The 15,541-nt window shown below is 46.4% G+C and overlaps 1 protein-coding gene across 1 annotated transcript in view; it reads left to right on the top strand.

The window, feature by feature from the left end:
- The window catches only part of FucT6 (alpha-(1,6)-fucosyltransferase 8), a 209,462-nt gene that overhangs the window by 61,537 nt on the left and 132,384 nt on the right, over positions 1–15,541 (top strand). The window lies entirely within an intron of this gene.

Below are 15,541 nucleotides of genomic sequence, written 5' to 3'. Positions count from 1 at the left end.
TTCTTTTAGCGTGAGAGTAGTGGGGAAATGGAATGCACTTCAGGAACAGGTTGTGGAAGCAAATACTATTCATAATTTTAAAACCAGGTATGATAGGGAAATAGGACAGGAGTCATTGATGTAAACAACCGATGCTCGAAAGGCGGGATCCAAGAGTCAATGCTCGATCCTGCAGACACAACTAGGTGAGTACAACTAGGTGAGTACACACACACACACACACACACACACACACACACACACACACACACACACACACACACACACACACACATACACACACACACATACACACACATACACACACACACACACACACACACACACACACACACACACATACACACACACACACACACACACACACACACACACACACACACACACACACACATACACACACACATACACACACACACACACACACACACATACACACACACACACACATACACACACACACATACACACACACACACACACACACACATACACACACACACAAGAAAGATAATAAGATAAGAAAATGATAAGTGATAAGAAAAGAAAGGACACAGAGACAGGGAGGTGGAGTGGCACTACTAATAAAGCGGAAATGGAAGTTTGATGAGCTGGAAAATCCGGGTACCAATGAAAGCACAAGCTTCATACATGGAACCCTGACAGTGGATGGGAAGAAGATTGTAATCTTGATACTCTACAATCCCCCACCAAACAGTAGAAGGCCCAGGCAGGAGTACGAGGACAGCAACAAGACATGTATGGATGAACTGCAGAGGGCAGCAACTTTAGCGCATAGAATGAGAGCGAAGCTGCTGGTCATGGGGGACCTAAATCATGGAGAGATAGATTGGGAAACGAGGAATCCCCATGGCGGGGAGGAGACCTGGGGAGCGAAGCTGGTAGACGTTATTGACAGGAATTTCCTAACACAGCATGTGAAAGAAGATACTAGGGAAAGAGGAGGGGATACGCCCAGCCTATTAGATCTCATTATCACTCAGAATGTAGAAGACATCGAGCAGTTGGAACATGAAATACCACTAGGAGCTAGTGACCATTGTGTCCTAGCCTTTGACAACATGATGGAGCTTAAAATTGTGACCAAAGGACAAGAGGTCCGGGAAAGGAGACTTGATTACAGAAAAGGGGACTACAGAAGGATAAGGGACTACCTGGGAGAAGTGCAGTGGGAGGAAGAACTTAGAGGAAAAACAGTGCAAGGTATGATGACCCAAGTCATATTGAAATGCAAGGAGGCTGAAGATAGATTTATTCCAACAATAAAGAAAAAAAGCAGGAGGGAATATAATAACCCATGGTTTAATAGACAGTGTCAGGAAGCAAAGGTGAGAAGCAGGAGGGAGTGGAGGAAGTACAGAAGACAAAGGACAGAGGACAACAGGATTAGATGTAACAGAGCTAGGAATGATTACATTAACATAAGACGAGTGTCGGAAAGAAATTATGAGAACGATATTGCAGTCAAAGCGAAAAAGCAACCAAAATTACTACATAGCCATATAAGAAGGAAGATGTCGGTAAATGACCAAGTGACAAGACTGAGGAAAACAGAAGGGGCATATACAGAAAGCGACAAGGAAATCTGCGAGGTACTGAATGCAAAATTCCATGGAGTGTTCACTACCGAGCCTGAGCAGCTCCCATTGTTAGAAGAGATTACCCAAGATGAAAGACTATCAGATATAGAGGTGACAGCAGAGGATGTAATGAAACAGTTGACAACACTGGATGCAAATAAAGCTGTTGGACCAGACAAAGTATCACCGTGGATACTTAAAGAGGCAGCGCAGGCTCTCAGCGTGCCTCTGGCAATGATCTTCAATGAGTCACTTATGTCGGGAGAATTGCCCAGTTGCTGGAAGGAGGCAAATGTCGTACCGATTTTCAAAAAGGGGGATAGGGAGGAGGCACTTAACTACAGACCCGTATCACTGACAAGCATCCCCTGCAAAATACTTGAAAGAATAATTAGGCTAAGACTTGTTGAGCACCTGGAGAGCATTGGGTTTGTAAACAAGCACCAACATGGGTTCTGGACAGGGAAATCATGCCTAACAAACCTTTTAGAATTCTATGATAAAGTAACAAGGATAAGGCAGGACAGAGAAGGCTGGGCAGACTGCATATTTCTTGACTGCCAAAAGGCCTTTGATACGGTACCGCACATGAGACTGCTATACAAACTTGAGAGGCAGGCAGGAGTAAGCGGAAAGGCCCTAGTATGGGTGAAGAACTACCTAACAGGAAGGAGCCAGAGGGTAATGGTAAGGGGCGAAAAGTCGGACTGGCGAACAGTAACAAGTGGAGTACCTCAAGGATCGGTGCTGGGACCAATCCTCTTTCTAATTTACGTAAATGATATGTTTACAGGAGTGGAATCATACATGTCAATGTTTGCAGATGACGCAAAATTAATGAGAAGAGTTGTGAGAGACGAGGATTGTAGGATCCTCCAAGAGGACTTAAACAGGCTGCAGAGATGGTCAGGGAAATGGCTACTGGAGTTTAACACCAGTAAATGTAAAGTTATGGAAATGGGATCAGGTGACAGGAGACCAAAGGAACAGTACACAATGAAGGGGAACAGCCTACCTGTAACGATTCGAGAAAGAGACCTGGGAGTGGATGTGACACCTAATCTAGCTCCTGAGGCACATATAAATAGGATAACGACAGCAGCGTACTCTACACTGGCGAAAATTAGAACTTCATTCAGAAACCTAAATGAGGAAGCTTTTAGGGCACTTTACACTGCCTACGTGAGACCCGTCTTAGAGTATGCCGCGCCATCATGGAGCCCCCACCTGAAGAAACACATAAAGAAACTGGAGAAGGTTCAGAGGTTTGCGACGAGGCTTGTCCCAGAGTTACGAGGGATGGGATATGAAGAGCGGCTGAAGGAACTGAACCTAACGACACTAGAGAAAAGAAGGGAGAGAGGAGATATGATAGGGACATATAAAATACTCAGGGGAATTGATAAAGTGGAAATAGATGAAATGTTCACACGTAATAATAACAGAACGAGGGGACATGGGTGGAAACTGGAAACTCAGATGAGTCACAGAGATGTTAGGAAGTTTTCTTTTAGCGTGAGAGTAGTAGAAAAATGGAATGCACTTGGGGAACAGGTTGTGGAAGCAAATACTATTCATACTTTTAAAACTAGGTATGATAGGGAAATGGGACAGGAGTCATTGCTGTAAACAACCGATAGCTAGAAAGGCGGGATCCAAGAGTCAATGCTCGATCCTGCAAGCACATATAGGTGAGTACATATAGGTGAGTACACATACACACACACACACACACATACACACACACACACACACACACACACACACATACACACACACACGCACACACACACACACACACACGCACACACACACACGCACACACACACACACACGCACACACACACGCACACACACACACACACACACACGCACACACACACACGCACACACACACACGCACACACACACACACACACACACACACACACACACACACACACACACACACACGGTGCAGAACAAGGAAACAGGATTGGTCCAATAGAAATTGCGAGAGGGCTAGAGACCGAAAGACACAAAAATGGAATCAATACAGGAAGAGGCCGAACCCCCAAACATACCAGCGATACAAAGATGCGAGAAACAACTACACGGCAGTGAGGAGAGAGGCAGAAAGAAATTTTGAAAAAGGGATTGCGGACAAATGTAAAACAGAACCAGGTCTATTCTATAAATTCATAAACAACAAATTGCAGGTAAAGGATAATATTCAGAGGTTGAAAATGGGAAATAGATTCACGGAAAATGAAAAGGAAATGTGTGAAACACTAAACGAAAAGTTCCAAAGTGTGTTTGTACAAAATGAAATCTTTAGGGAACCAGATACAATAAGAATTCCAGAGAACAACATAGAACACATAGAGGTGTCTAGAGACGAAGTGGAAAAAATGCTCAAGGAGCTCGGTAAGAACAAAGCAGCTGGCCCAGATGGCGTTTCACCATGGGTTCTGAGAGAATGTGCATCTGAGCTCAGCATTCCACTTCACCTGATCTTTCAGGCATCCCTGTGTACAGGAATCGTAGCAGACGTGTGGAAACAGGCTAACATAGTTCCAATCTACAAAAGTGGCAGCAGGGAAGACCCCCTCAATTATAGACCTGTATCATTGACAAGTGTAATAGTGAAAGTATTGGAAAAACTAATCAAAACTAAATGGGTAGAACACCTAGAGAGAAATGATATAATATCAGACAGACAGTATGGTTTTCGATCTGGAAGATCCTGTGTATCGAATTTACTCAGTTTCTATGATCGAGCCACAGAGATATTACAGGAAAGAGATGGTTGGGTTGACTGCATCTATCTGGACCTAAAAAAGGCTTTCGACAGAGTTCCACATAAGAGGTTGTTCTGGAAACTGGAAAATATTGGAGGGGTGACAGGTAAGCTTCTATCATGGATGAAAAATTTTCTGACTGATAGAAAAATGAGGGCAGTAATCAGAGGCAATGTATCAGAATGGAGAAATGTCACAAGTGGAGTACCACAGGGTTCAGTTCTTGCACCAGTGATGTTTATTGTGTACATAAATGATCTACCAGTTGGTATACAGAATTATATGAACATGTTTGCTGATGATGCTAAGATAATAGGAAGGATAAGAAATTTAGATGACTGTCATGCCCTTCAAAAAGACCTGGACAAAATAAGTATATGGAGCACCACTTGGCAAATGGAATTTAATGTTAATAAATGTCATGTTATGGAATGTGGAATAGGAGAACATAGACCCCACACAACCTATATATTATGTGAGAAATCTTTAAAGAATTCTGATAAAGAAAGAGATCTAGGAGTGGTTCTAGATAGAAAACTATCACCTGAGGACCACATTAAAAATATTGTGCAAGGAGCCTATGCTATGCTTTCTAACTTCAGAATTGCATTTAAATACATGGATGGCGATATACTAAAGAAATTGTTCATGACTTTTGTTAGGCCAAAGCTAGAATATGCAGCTGTTGTGTGGTGCCCATATCTTAAGAAGCACATCAACAAACTGGAAAAGGTGCAAAGACATGCTACTAAGTGGCTCCCAGAACTGAAGGGCAAGAGCTACGAGGAGAGGTTAGAAGCATTAAATATGCCAAAACTAGAAGACAGAAGAAAAAGAGGTGATATGATCACTACATACAAAATAGTAACAGGAATTGACAAAATCGACAGGGAAGACTTCCTGAGACCTGGAACTTCAAGAACAAGAGGTCATAGATTTAAACTAGCTAAACACAGATGCCGAAGAAATATAAGAAAATTCACCTTCGCAAATAGAGTGGTAGACGGTTGGAACAAGTTAAGTGAGAAGGTGGTGGAGGCCAAGACCGTCAGTAGTTTCAAAGCGTTATATGACAAAGAGTGCTGGGAAGACGGGACACCACGAGCGTAGCTCTCATCCTGTAACTACACTTAGGTAATTACACTTAGGTAATTACACACACACACACACAGTGATACCACAATGTGATAACACATTGTGTCAGCACAGCGCATGTCATTACAGCTGTCACTCTAATATTAACGTGATTTATGGTGGGTGAGTCAGGAATACCTTCATATAATTATATAACACTTGTGTGAAGTGTGCAGATGTGAGGTGGAATGTGAGCAGGTGTGTGGTGAGCAGGTGTGTGGTGAGCAGGTGTGTGGTGAGCAGGTGTGTGGTGAGCAGGGGTGTAGTGAGCAGGTGTGTGGTGAGCAGGTGTGTGGTGAGCAGGTGTGTAGTGAGCAGGTGTGTGGTGAGCAGGTGTGTGGTGAGCAGGGGTGTAGTGAGCAGGGGTGTAGTGAGCAGGTGTGTGGTGAGCAGGTGTGTGGTGAGCAGGTGTGTGGTGAGCAGGTGTGTGGTGAGCAGGTGTGTAGTGAGCAGGTGTGTGTAGTGAGCAGGTGTGTGTGGTGAGCAGGGGTGTAGTGAGCAGGTGTGTGGTGAGCAGGTGTGTGGTGAGCAGGTGTGTAGTGAACAGGTGTGTGTAGTGAGCAGGTGTGTGTGGTGAGCAGGGGTGTAGTGAGCAGGTGTGTGGTGAGCAGGTGTGTGGTGAGCAGGGGTGTAGTGAGCAGGTGTGTGGTGAGCAGGTGTGTGGTGAGCAGGTGTGTGTAGTGAGCAGGTGTGTGTGGTGAGCAGGGGTGTAGTGAGCAGGTGTGTGGTGAGCAGGTGTGTGGTGAGCAGGGGTGTAGTGAGCAGGTGTGTGGTGAGCAGGTGTGTGGTGAGCAGGTGTGTGTAGTGAGCAGGTGTGTGTGGTGAGCAGGGGTGTAGTGAGCAGGTGTGTGGTGAGCAGGTGTGTGGTGAGCAGGTGTGTAGTGAGCAGGTGTGTGGTGAGCAGGTGTGTGGTGAGCAGGGGTGTAGTGAGCAGGGGTGTAGTGAGCAGGTGTGTGGTGAGCAGGTGTGTGGTGAGCAGGTGTGTGGTGAGCAGCTCATGACGTCTGCAAAGTGGCTCTATTGACGTCTGCAAAGTGGCTCTATTGACGTCTGCAAAGTGGCTCTATTGACGTCTGCAAAGTGGCTCTATTGACGTCTGCAAAGTGGCTCTATTGATGTCTGCAAAGTGGCTCTATTGACGTCTGCAAAGTGGCTCTATTGACGTCTGCAAAGTGGCTCTATTGACGTCTGCAAAGTGGCTCTATTGACGTCTGCAAAGTGGCCCTATTGACGTCTGCAAAGTGGCTCTATTGATGTCTGCAAAGTGGCTCTATTGACGGCTGCAAAGTGGCTCTATTGACGGCTGCGAAGTGGCTCTATTGACGTCTGCAAATTGGCTCTATCGACGACTGCAAAGTGGCTCTATTGACGGCTGCGACGTGGCTCTATTGACGGCTGCAAAGTGGCTCTATTGACAGCTGACTCTCATCAGCGTCAACTGTGACATACACTTTTAATTAAATGTCAGAGGAACGCGGTTGACTTTTTTCCTTGCAAGTTTGGAAGTGCATGTAGAAAGTGTGCAGTAAGTTAGACGTAATTGCCAGTTAAGGAGTCGGAGCCAGACAGTTAAAGGCGCAGTTCCACCTCCTCTCAAGACCTCTTCATGCTTCGCTTTTAAAGTCTTAAACATGTTTCATCCATAGTGTTCCTCCTGTACCGTCATTGTATTATTTACAATGTATCATTATGATGTATATAGAGCGGGTATGGTGTCCACTACCTCTCACAGGACGGGTATGGTGTCCACTACCTCTCACAGGACGGGTATGGTGCCCACTACCTCTCACAGGACGGGTATGGTGTCCACTACCTCTCACAGGACGGGTATGGTGTCCACTACCTCTCACAGGACGGGTATGGTGTCCACTACCTCTCACAGGACGGGTATGGTGCCCACTACCTCTCACAGGACGGGTATGGTGTCCACTACCTCCCACAGGACGGGTATGGTGTCCACTACCTCTCACAGGACGGGTATGGTGCCCACTACCTCTCACAGGACGGGTATGGTGTCCACTACCTCTCACAGGACGGGTATGGTGTCCACTACCTCTCACAGGACGGGTATGGTGTCCACTACCTCTCACAGGACGGGTATGGTGCCCACTACCTCTCACAGGACGGGTATGGTGTCCACTACCTCTCACAGGACGGGTATGGTGTCCACTACCTCTCACAGGACGGGTATGGTGTCCACTACCTCTCACAGGACGGGTATGGTGTCCACTACCTCTCACAGGACGGGTATGGTGTCCACTACCTCTCACAGGACGGGTATGGTGTCCACTACCTCTCACAGGACGGGTATGGTGTCCACTACCTCTCACAGGACGGGTATGGTGCCCACTACCTCTCACAGGACGGGTATGGTGTCCACTACCTCTCACAGGACGGGTATGGTGTCCACTACCTCTCACAGGACGGGTATGGTGTCCACTACCTCTCACAGGACGGGTATGGTGCCCACTACCTCTCACAGGACGGGTATGGTGTCCACTACCTCCCACAGGACGGGTATGGTGTCCACTACCTCTCACAGGACGGGTATGGTGTCCACTACCTCCCACAGGACGGGTATGGTGTCCACTACCTCTCACAGGACGGGTATGGTGTCCACTACCTCTCACAGGACGGGTATGGTGTCCACTACCTCCCACAGGACGGGTATGGTGTCCACTACCTCTCACAGGACGGGTATGGTGTCCACTACCTCTCACAGGACGGGTATGGTGCCCACTACCTCCCACAGGACGGGTATGGTGTCCACTACCTCTCACAGGACGGGTATGGTGTCCACTACCTCTCACAGGACGGGTATGGTGTCCACTACCTCTCACAGGACGGGTATGGTGTCCACTACCTCTCACAGGACGGGTATGGTGCCCACTACCTCTCACAGGACGGGTATGGTGTCCACTACCTCTCACAGGACGGGTATGGTGTCCACTACCTCTCACAGGACGGGTATGGTGTCCACTACCTCTCACAGGACGGGTATGGTGCCCACTACCTCTCACAGGACGGGTATGGTGTCCACTACCTCCCACAGGACGGGTATGGTGTCCACTACCTCTCACAGGACGGGTATGGTGTCCACTACCTCCCACAGGACGGGTATGGTGTCCACTACCTCTCACAGGACGGGTATGGTGTCCACTACCTCTCACAGGACGGGTATGGTGTCCACTACCTCCCACAGGACGGGTATGGTGTCCACTACCTCTCACAGGACGGGTATGGTGTCCACTACCTCTCACAGGACGGGTATGGTGCCCACTACCTCTCACAGGACGGGTATGGTGTCCACTACCTCTCACAGGACGGGTATGGTGTCCACTACCTCCCACACAGGTGGCTCTGGGCTGTTTAATATGCGAGTTTACAAAAAAGTTTTTGTTTTTTTAGTTTAATTTGTGTTCACAGGTGGGTACAGGACCTTGTGGTTGCCTACCTTATGATGGTTTCGGGGCTTAGCGTCCCTGCGGCCCGGTCATCGCCCAGGCCTCCTGGTTGATGTACTGTCAACCAGGCTGCACGTCAACTTGACATACAAGTCACAGCCTGGTTGATCAGGTATCCTTTGGAGGTGCTTATCCAGTTCTCTCTTGAACACTGTGAGGGGTCGGCCAGTTATGCCCCTTATGTGTAGTGGAAGCGTGTTGAACAGTCTCGGGCCTCTGATGTTGATAGTTCTCTCTCAGAGTACCTGTTGCACCTCTGCTCTTCAACTGGGGTATTCTGCACATCCTGCCATGTCTTCTGGTCTCATGTGGTGTTATTTCTGTGTGCAGGTTTGGGACCAGCCCCTCTAATATTTTCCACGTGTAAATTATTATGTATCTCTCCCGCCTGCGCTCAAGGGAGTACAGATTTAGGCTCTTTAGTCGGTCCCAATAGTTTAGATGTTTTACTGAGTGGATTCTAGCAGTAAAGTATCTCTGCACGCTCTCCAGGTCAGCAATTTCTCCAGCTTTGAAAGGGGCTGTCATTGTGCAGCAGTACTCCACTCTAGAGAGCACAAGCGTTTTGAAAAGTATCATCATCGGTATAGCATCTCTAGTGTGAAAGGTTCTTGTTATCCAACCTGTCATTTTTCTTGCAGTTGTGACGGCTACTTTATTGTGTTCTTTAAAGATAAGGTCTTCCGACATGAGTACACCCAGATCCTTTACATTGCCTTTTCGTTCTATGTTATGATTTGCCTGAGTTTTGTACGTGGTTTCCGTTTTTATATTTTCATTTTTTCCATAGCGCATGAGCTGGAACTTATCTTCGTTAAACACCATGTTATTTTCTGTAGCCCATAGAAAGACCTGATTTACATCTGACTGGAGGTTTGCCGTGTCCTCTGTGTTGTCTACTCTCATAAAAATCCTAGTGTCATCTGCAAAGGATGATACAATACTATAGATTGTGTCCTTGTCTATATCCGATATGAGGATGAGAAAAAGTACTGGAGCAAGCACAGTACCCTGGGGGACTGAGCTCTTCACGGTTGATGGGCTGGATTTTATTTTGTTGACTATTACACCTTGGGTTCTAGTAATCAGGAAATTGTAGATCCATCTGCCTATTTTTCCGGTAATTCCTTTTGAACTCATTTTATGTACAATAACACCATGGTCACATTTGTCGAAGGCTTTTGCGAAATCTGTGTAAATTACATCAGCGTTTTGTTTGTCTTCCATAGCATCTAATGCCATATCATAGTGGTCCAGCAACTGCGACAGGCAAGAGCGCCCTGTTCTGAAACCATGTTGTCCGGGGTTATGGAGATGCTGTGATTCCATATATTTTGTGATCTTACTTCTTAGTACTCTCTCAAAGATTTTTATGATGTGCCATGTTAGTGCTATCGGTCTAATTTTTTGCCTCTACCTTATTTCCTCCTTTATGGAGTGGTGCTATCTTTACTGTTTTTAGTATGTCAGGGATAACGCCAGTATCTAGGCTTTGTCTCAGAAGAATGTGAAGGTCCTGCGATAGTGTTTTTTTACAGTTCTTGATGAGTATGGAGTTCCAAGAATCCGGGTCTGGTGCAGAGTGCATAGGCATACTGTTTATGGCTTCTTCAAAATCCAGTGGAGATAGGGTGACGTCTGATATATGATTTGATGTTGGTATCATATCCATGAAATATTAATTTGGGTTATCAATCTTTAGTGCATTTAGTGGCTCGCTGAAAACAGAGTCGTACTGCTTCCTCAGTAACTCGCTCATTTCTTTGTTGTCATCGGTGAAAGTTCCATCTCCCTTTCGCAGGGGCCCGATACTAGATTTACTCTCTATTTCATATCAGGGGCCCGATACTCTCTATTTCACTGATGGCCTTTTGCTCTCTTTGCCTCTCCTGGGTTTTGTATGATTCTTGTAGCTTGAGTTCAATTGTTTCTATTTCTCTACCTAACCTTCTTTGCCGTTCTTGAGATAGGGTGCGACTCTCAAGTTGTTCCGCGATTCGTTTTCTTCGCCTATATAAGGAACGACGTTCCCGTTCCAATCTGCATCTCTTTCTCTTTTTTCTTAGGGGTATGCGGTTTGAACATATTTCTAGTGCTACTGAGCTTATTTTTTTCCAGGCACTGGTTCAGGTTTGTATTTTCTAGCTGTTCTCCCCAGCTTATTTCTGTGAAGTCCTGGTTTATTTGCTCCCAGTTTATCTGTTTATTATTGAAGTTGAATTTGCTGAAATCTCCTCCACCGAGCATGGGGACTGGTTTGGTCAGTACACATGTGGCCTGACACACCTGTTGATCATTAACCATGGTGCCGTTAATACCTGCGCCTTAGTCAGCTATTAATTAATTCACGTCGTTATTGCTGTCACTACTGTTTGTAAGTGATAAATGTTCACTATTAGTAACACGGTTAGTATGGGTCAGTGTTCACCATCAGTAACATGGTTAGTATGGGTCAGTGTTCACCATCAGTAACATGGTTAGTATGGGTCAGTGTTCACCATCAGTAACATGGTTAGTGTGGGTCAGTGTTCACCATCAGTAACATGGTTAGTGTGGGTCAGTGTTCACCATCAGTAACATGGTTAGTATGGGTCAGTGTTCACCATCAGTAACACGGTTAGTGTGGGTCAGTGTTCACCATCAGTAACATGGTTAGTGTGGGTCAGTGTTCACCATCAGTAACATGGTTAGTATGGGTCAGTGTTCACCATCAGTAACATGGTTAGTATGGGTCAGTGTTCACCATCAGTAACATGCTTCACATCCCCCAGTTGGTGTGTCTTAGTATAATAATTTGTTTTAGTAGCTCATGTAATGATTGATTTTCTCACGGGGGAAATTTTAGACTTGAGCAGACTGATAAGCTTGGTGCCAGGCTTGGCTGCCGTTTAGGTAGCTTAGTGGAGTATTGCTGGTCAGAATACTTCATGGCTACATGATCTTTGTTCTGATTTCATCATGATGAGGTCTTCCTGAAGGAGTCCGTCCAGCACCCACACAACACTTTCTTTCACTTCATAATTAAACAACTTAAGTGTAAGCAAAAAAAAATATATAAAGTTTGGCTGCTACTGAAATGAATCAATGTTGGCCATTGACAAGTAGTTCTTTTGTAATGGTGTCATTGTTGTGTATTTCCGTGTGAGGTGTTGAGAGATGGTCAGCCTAATGGGTCGGTAACTGTGGTCTTGGACCACCAGCTCACAAGGCAGGTGGCAGGTGTAGCCGCAGGAGGCAGGTGTAGCCGCAGGTGGCAGGCGTAGCCGCTGGTGGCAGACGTAGCCGCCGCAGGTGTAGCCGCAGGTGGTGCCTTGGGGGCTGAGGGTTGTCTCAGGTCTGAAGAAGGTCTGGTCATGTTGACTGTAGACGTGTAGTCGTCACGTAGCGTCATAATACTGACCCTCGGGCCGCTGTTGTCGTAAGCTAATTGTTGCTGTTTTGTATTCAAAGCGTTTTACAGATGATATGTGAGGGGTAGAGAACATGAGGGAGAGCCTTCCAGCCACCACCATCGTGAGGTAGTGTGCCCACGGTGATGGTGATATAACCAGCAGGGTGATGGTGATATAACCAGCACGGCGGCTCACAATCTTTCACGTCAGGGTTGTGAAGGGAAGGGAATTATCAGGGGTAAGCGCCAAGCCATTACGACTATATAGCACTAGGAAGGGGTCAGGATACGGATATGGGATGGGACGGGGGGGGGGGGGGGGGGGGAAGGAATGGTGCCCGGACGGTCGGGGCTTGAACACAGACCTGCATGACGCGAGACAGTGGCTCCACCGTCCGGCCCAAGTGGTTGGGCTATAATGGTTGAGATGAAAGTACACAATGTTAAACTTACCATGGTCACTCCCACCGTCAGGAGTGACTCTCTACACCTGTAGAGAGCCATACACCAATAGTGGACAAACGTCTATGTATACAATGTTTTATGTTTACTATTCTGAACGGTAATTGCTACATGGTTACTAATGACATGTATAGTCACTAGTACATGCACTAATGACTACAATATATGTCTAATGTGTCCTAAGTACAATACTCATGACACTCTGGCTCCACACCCAGTACCTCTGGCACAGGCGCCCCACACCCAGGGCCCCTAGCACAGGGCCCCACGCACAGGGGCCCCCTAGCACAGGGCCCTACGCTCAGGGGCCCCCTAGCACAGGGCTCGACACCTAGGGCCCCTAGCACAGGGCCCGACACCTAGGGCCTCTTGCACAGGGCCCTACGCTCAGGGGCCCCCCTAGCACAGGGCCCTACGCTCAGGGGCCCCCCTAGCACAGGGCCCTACGCTCAGGGGCCCCCTAGCACAGGGCCCTACGCTCAGGGGCCCCCCTAGCACAGGGCCCCACGCTCAGGGGCCCCCCTAGCACAGGGCCCCACGCTCAGGGGCCCCCTAGCACAGGGGCCCCCTAGCACAGGGGCCCACACCCAGGACCTCCACACGCCTCACTACAATGGTCAACTTGTATATTTTACACATTTTTGCGGCCCAGAGACAACAATAAGTTTTATATATAAATGAATAGGTGTTATTTGATCTTTATGGTAATGATCGTGATCGAGAACACACGGGAAGTGAGACGAGTACAAAGACAGGCTGCCGGCCGGGCTTACACTGGAAAATGATATATAATGTATACAAACGTCACATTAGCAAATGCTCTGACGAAAGAATCATTTACTTTACTGCAGAGTAGAAAGGAAGGCTATTTATTTACATTACTACTAGCTGTACCCGGCCACGCGTTGCTGTGGGCAATATCCCCCGTGCCCCCTCCCCCTGTCCCCCCTCCCCCTGTCCCCTCATCCATTCCCCACTCCCCCTGTCCCCCCTCCCCCTGTCCCCCCTCCCCCTGTCCCCCCTCCCCCTGTCCCCTCGTCCTCCCAACCATTCCCCACTCCCCCGACCCTTTTTTTTTGGAGGGGGAGGGGGGGGGGAGTAAAGAGGAAGGAGAGGCATAGGTAAAGGGAAGTATAGAAGTGGGAAATAGTGAGAGGTATGAAAGCAGGCGGGCTGTCCGCCTTGCTGACACCATGTGTGGGTGTTGGCAGCTAAGCTGAGCTGGCTCCCTCTTGTCAGGGAGCTGTGAGTGTGTGAGAGGTTCTTCACATGTGTTTCACCATATATGGATGTCCATAGATGAATACTGTGTAGCATTCATATATACACACTCCGATGCTTCCACACATGTTGTTCTGTTTATGGCTCTTTATTTTATTATTATTATTATTTGTCGAGTTGTTCATACATATTATTTATCGAGTTCCTCATACATACACATATATACATACATATACTCAAACAACCCCGACCCCTCGTCCTCCCCACCATTCCCCACTTCCTCGTCTGATGCATTCCCAAATGATCTGATGTTTCCATCACAGAACAATAATTAGAACAGTTAAAAAAACGAAATGAAAAACAATGAAAAAATAAACAAATAAACTATACTCACAAAATGAACGATATGGTAAACAACACAGCTCAATTCCAACGCAATGTCACACAAAATAATTCAATCAAAATTAAAATAAATCAAAATCTATGAAAAATCAATTTATCAATGCAACATTGAAATGGAATCGTAACATATTTTGTATAACGTGTGTGTTGCCTTTTCATCTAACAGATGGCTCTGGTTTTAAAAAAAAAAACATGTTTTTACCTGTCACAGGTGTGGCATCTATTTAGTAGGTATATACAAATAAGTGCGTATTCGAATGCAACGTTCTGTCAAAATTTCAAAGCAATCGGTGAAGACCAGTCAGAGAGTAGCGATTTTGAACAAACGAACATTTACATTTTTATTTATATAGAGTAATTTTATTTACTGTAATTTTTCCAATGTTTACCTGAAATTTGGCCAATTGTGTGGCATGCGACGAGGAAAACAAACACGCCCCAAGAAAACAGTTCAGTAACTGGCCGTGGCTACTGGACGACCATGTTTGGTGGAGAAAATCGACGGAAAATAATTTATTTTGGTACATATATGTAAAGTTGCCGAAGACCAGATACAGTCTTGGAGCGGACAGGTGTGGCCCTTTTTTTTTTTTTTTTTTTTTTTTTTTTTTTTTTTTTTTTTATAATACATGAGGTACATCTGCATTAGTGCAGCTACCCTAGACTATATGAAGTGGAGTACAGTGTGTCAAAAAAGCTAACTAGGTGATGCTAAAAAATCCCCATCACACAGGATGGTTAGTCATACAGAGGCATGTGATAGGCAGTCTGCACTGGCAGACTCCGGATGCATTTTGAGGATATCAACACCACAAGATTGAATAAGGCAGCAGTGGTAATACAAGTCCCCATCTCGCAGGATGGTTAGTCATACAGGGCCATATGTTTAGTAGCCGGCACTGGCAAATTTTGGGTATACTGTGAGGATATCTTCAAGAATACGAGAGTGAATAAAGTAATTGCAAAGCTCCAGGTACCTCATGCCAACTGGTCTGAAAGGTCTAATAACTGGGCCTCGCGGCCCGTAGTTTGGAGAAGGTGGGAAGGTAGGGGTGGCCCTAGTGTGATACCACAGTAGTGAACTGA

Source organism: Procambarus clarkii, chromosome 44, assembly GCF_040958095.1.
Source record: "Procambarus clarkii isolate CNS0578487 chromosome 44, FALCON_Pclarkii_2.0, whole genome shotgun sequence".
Taxonomy (NCBI): domain Eukaryota; kingdom Metazoa; phylum Arthropoda; class Malacostraca; order Decapoda; family Cambaridae; genus Procambarus; species Procambarus clarkii.
Note: the sequence above shows the minus strand (reverse complement) of the source record. Positions and strands in the feature narration are given on the sequence as shown.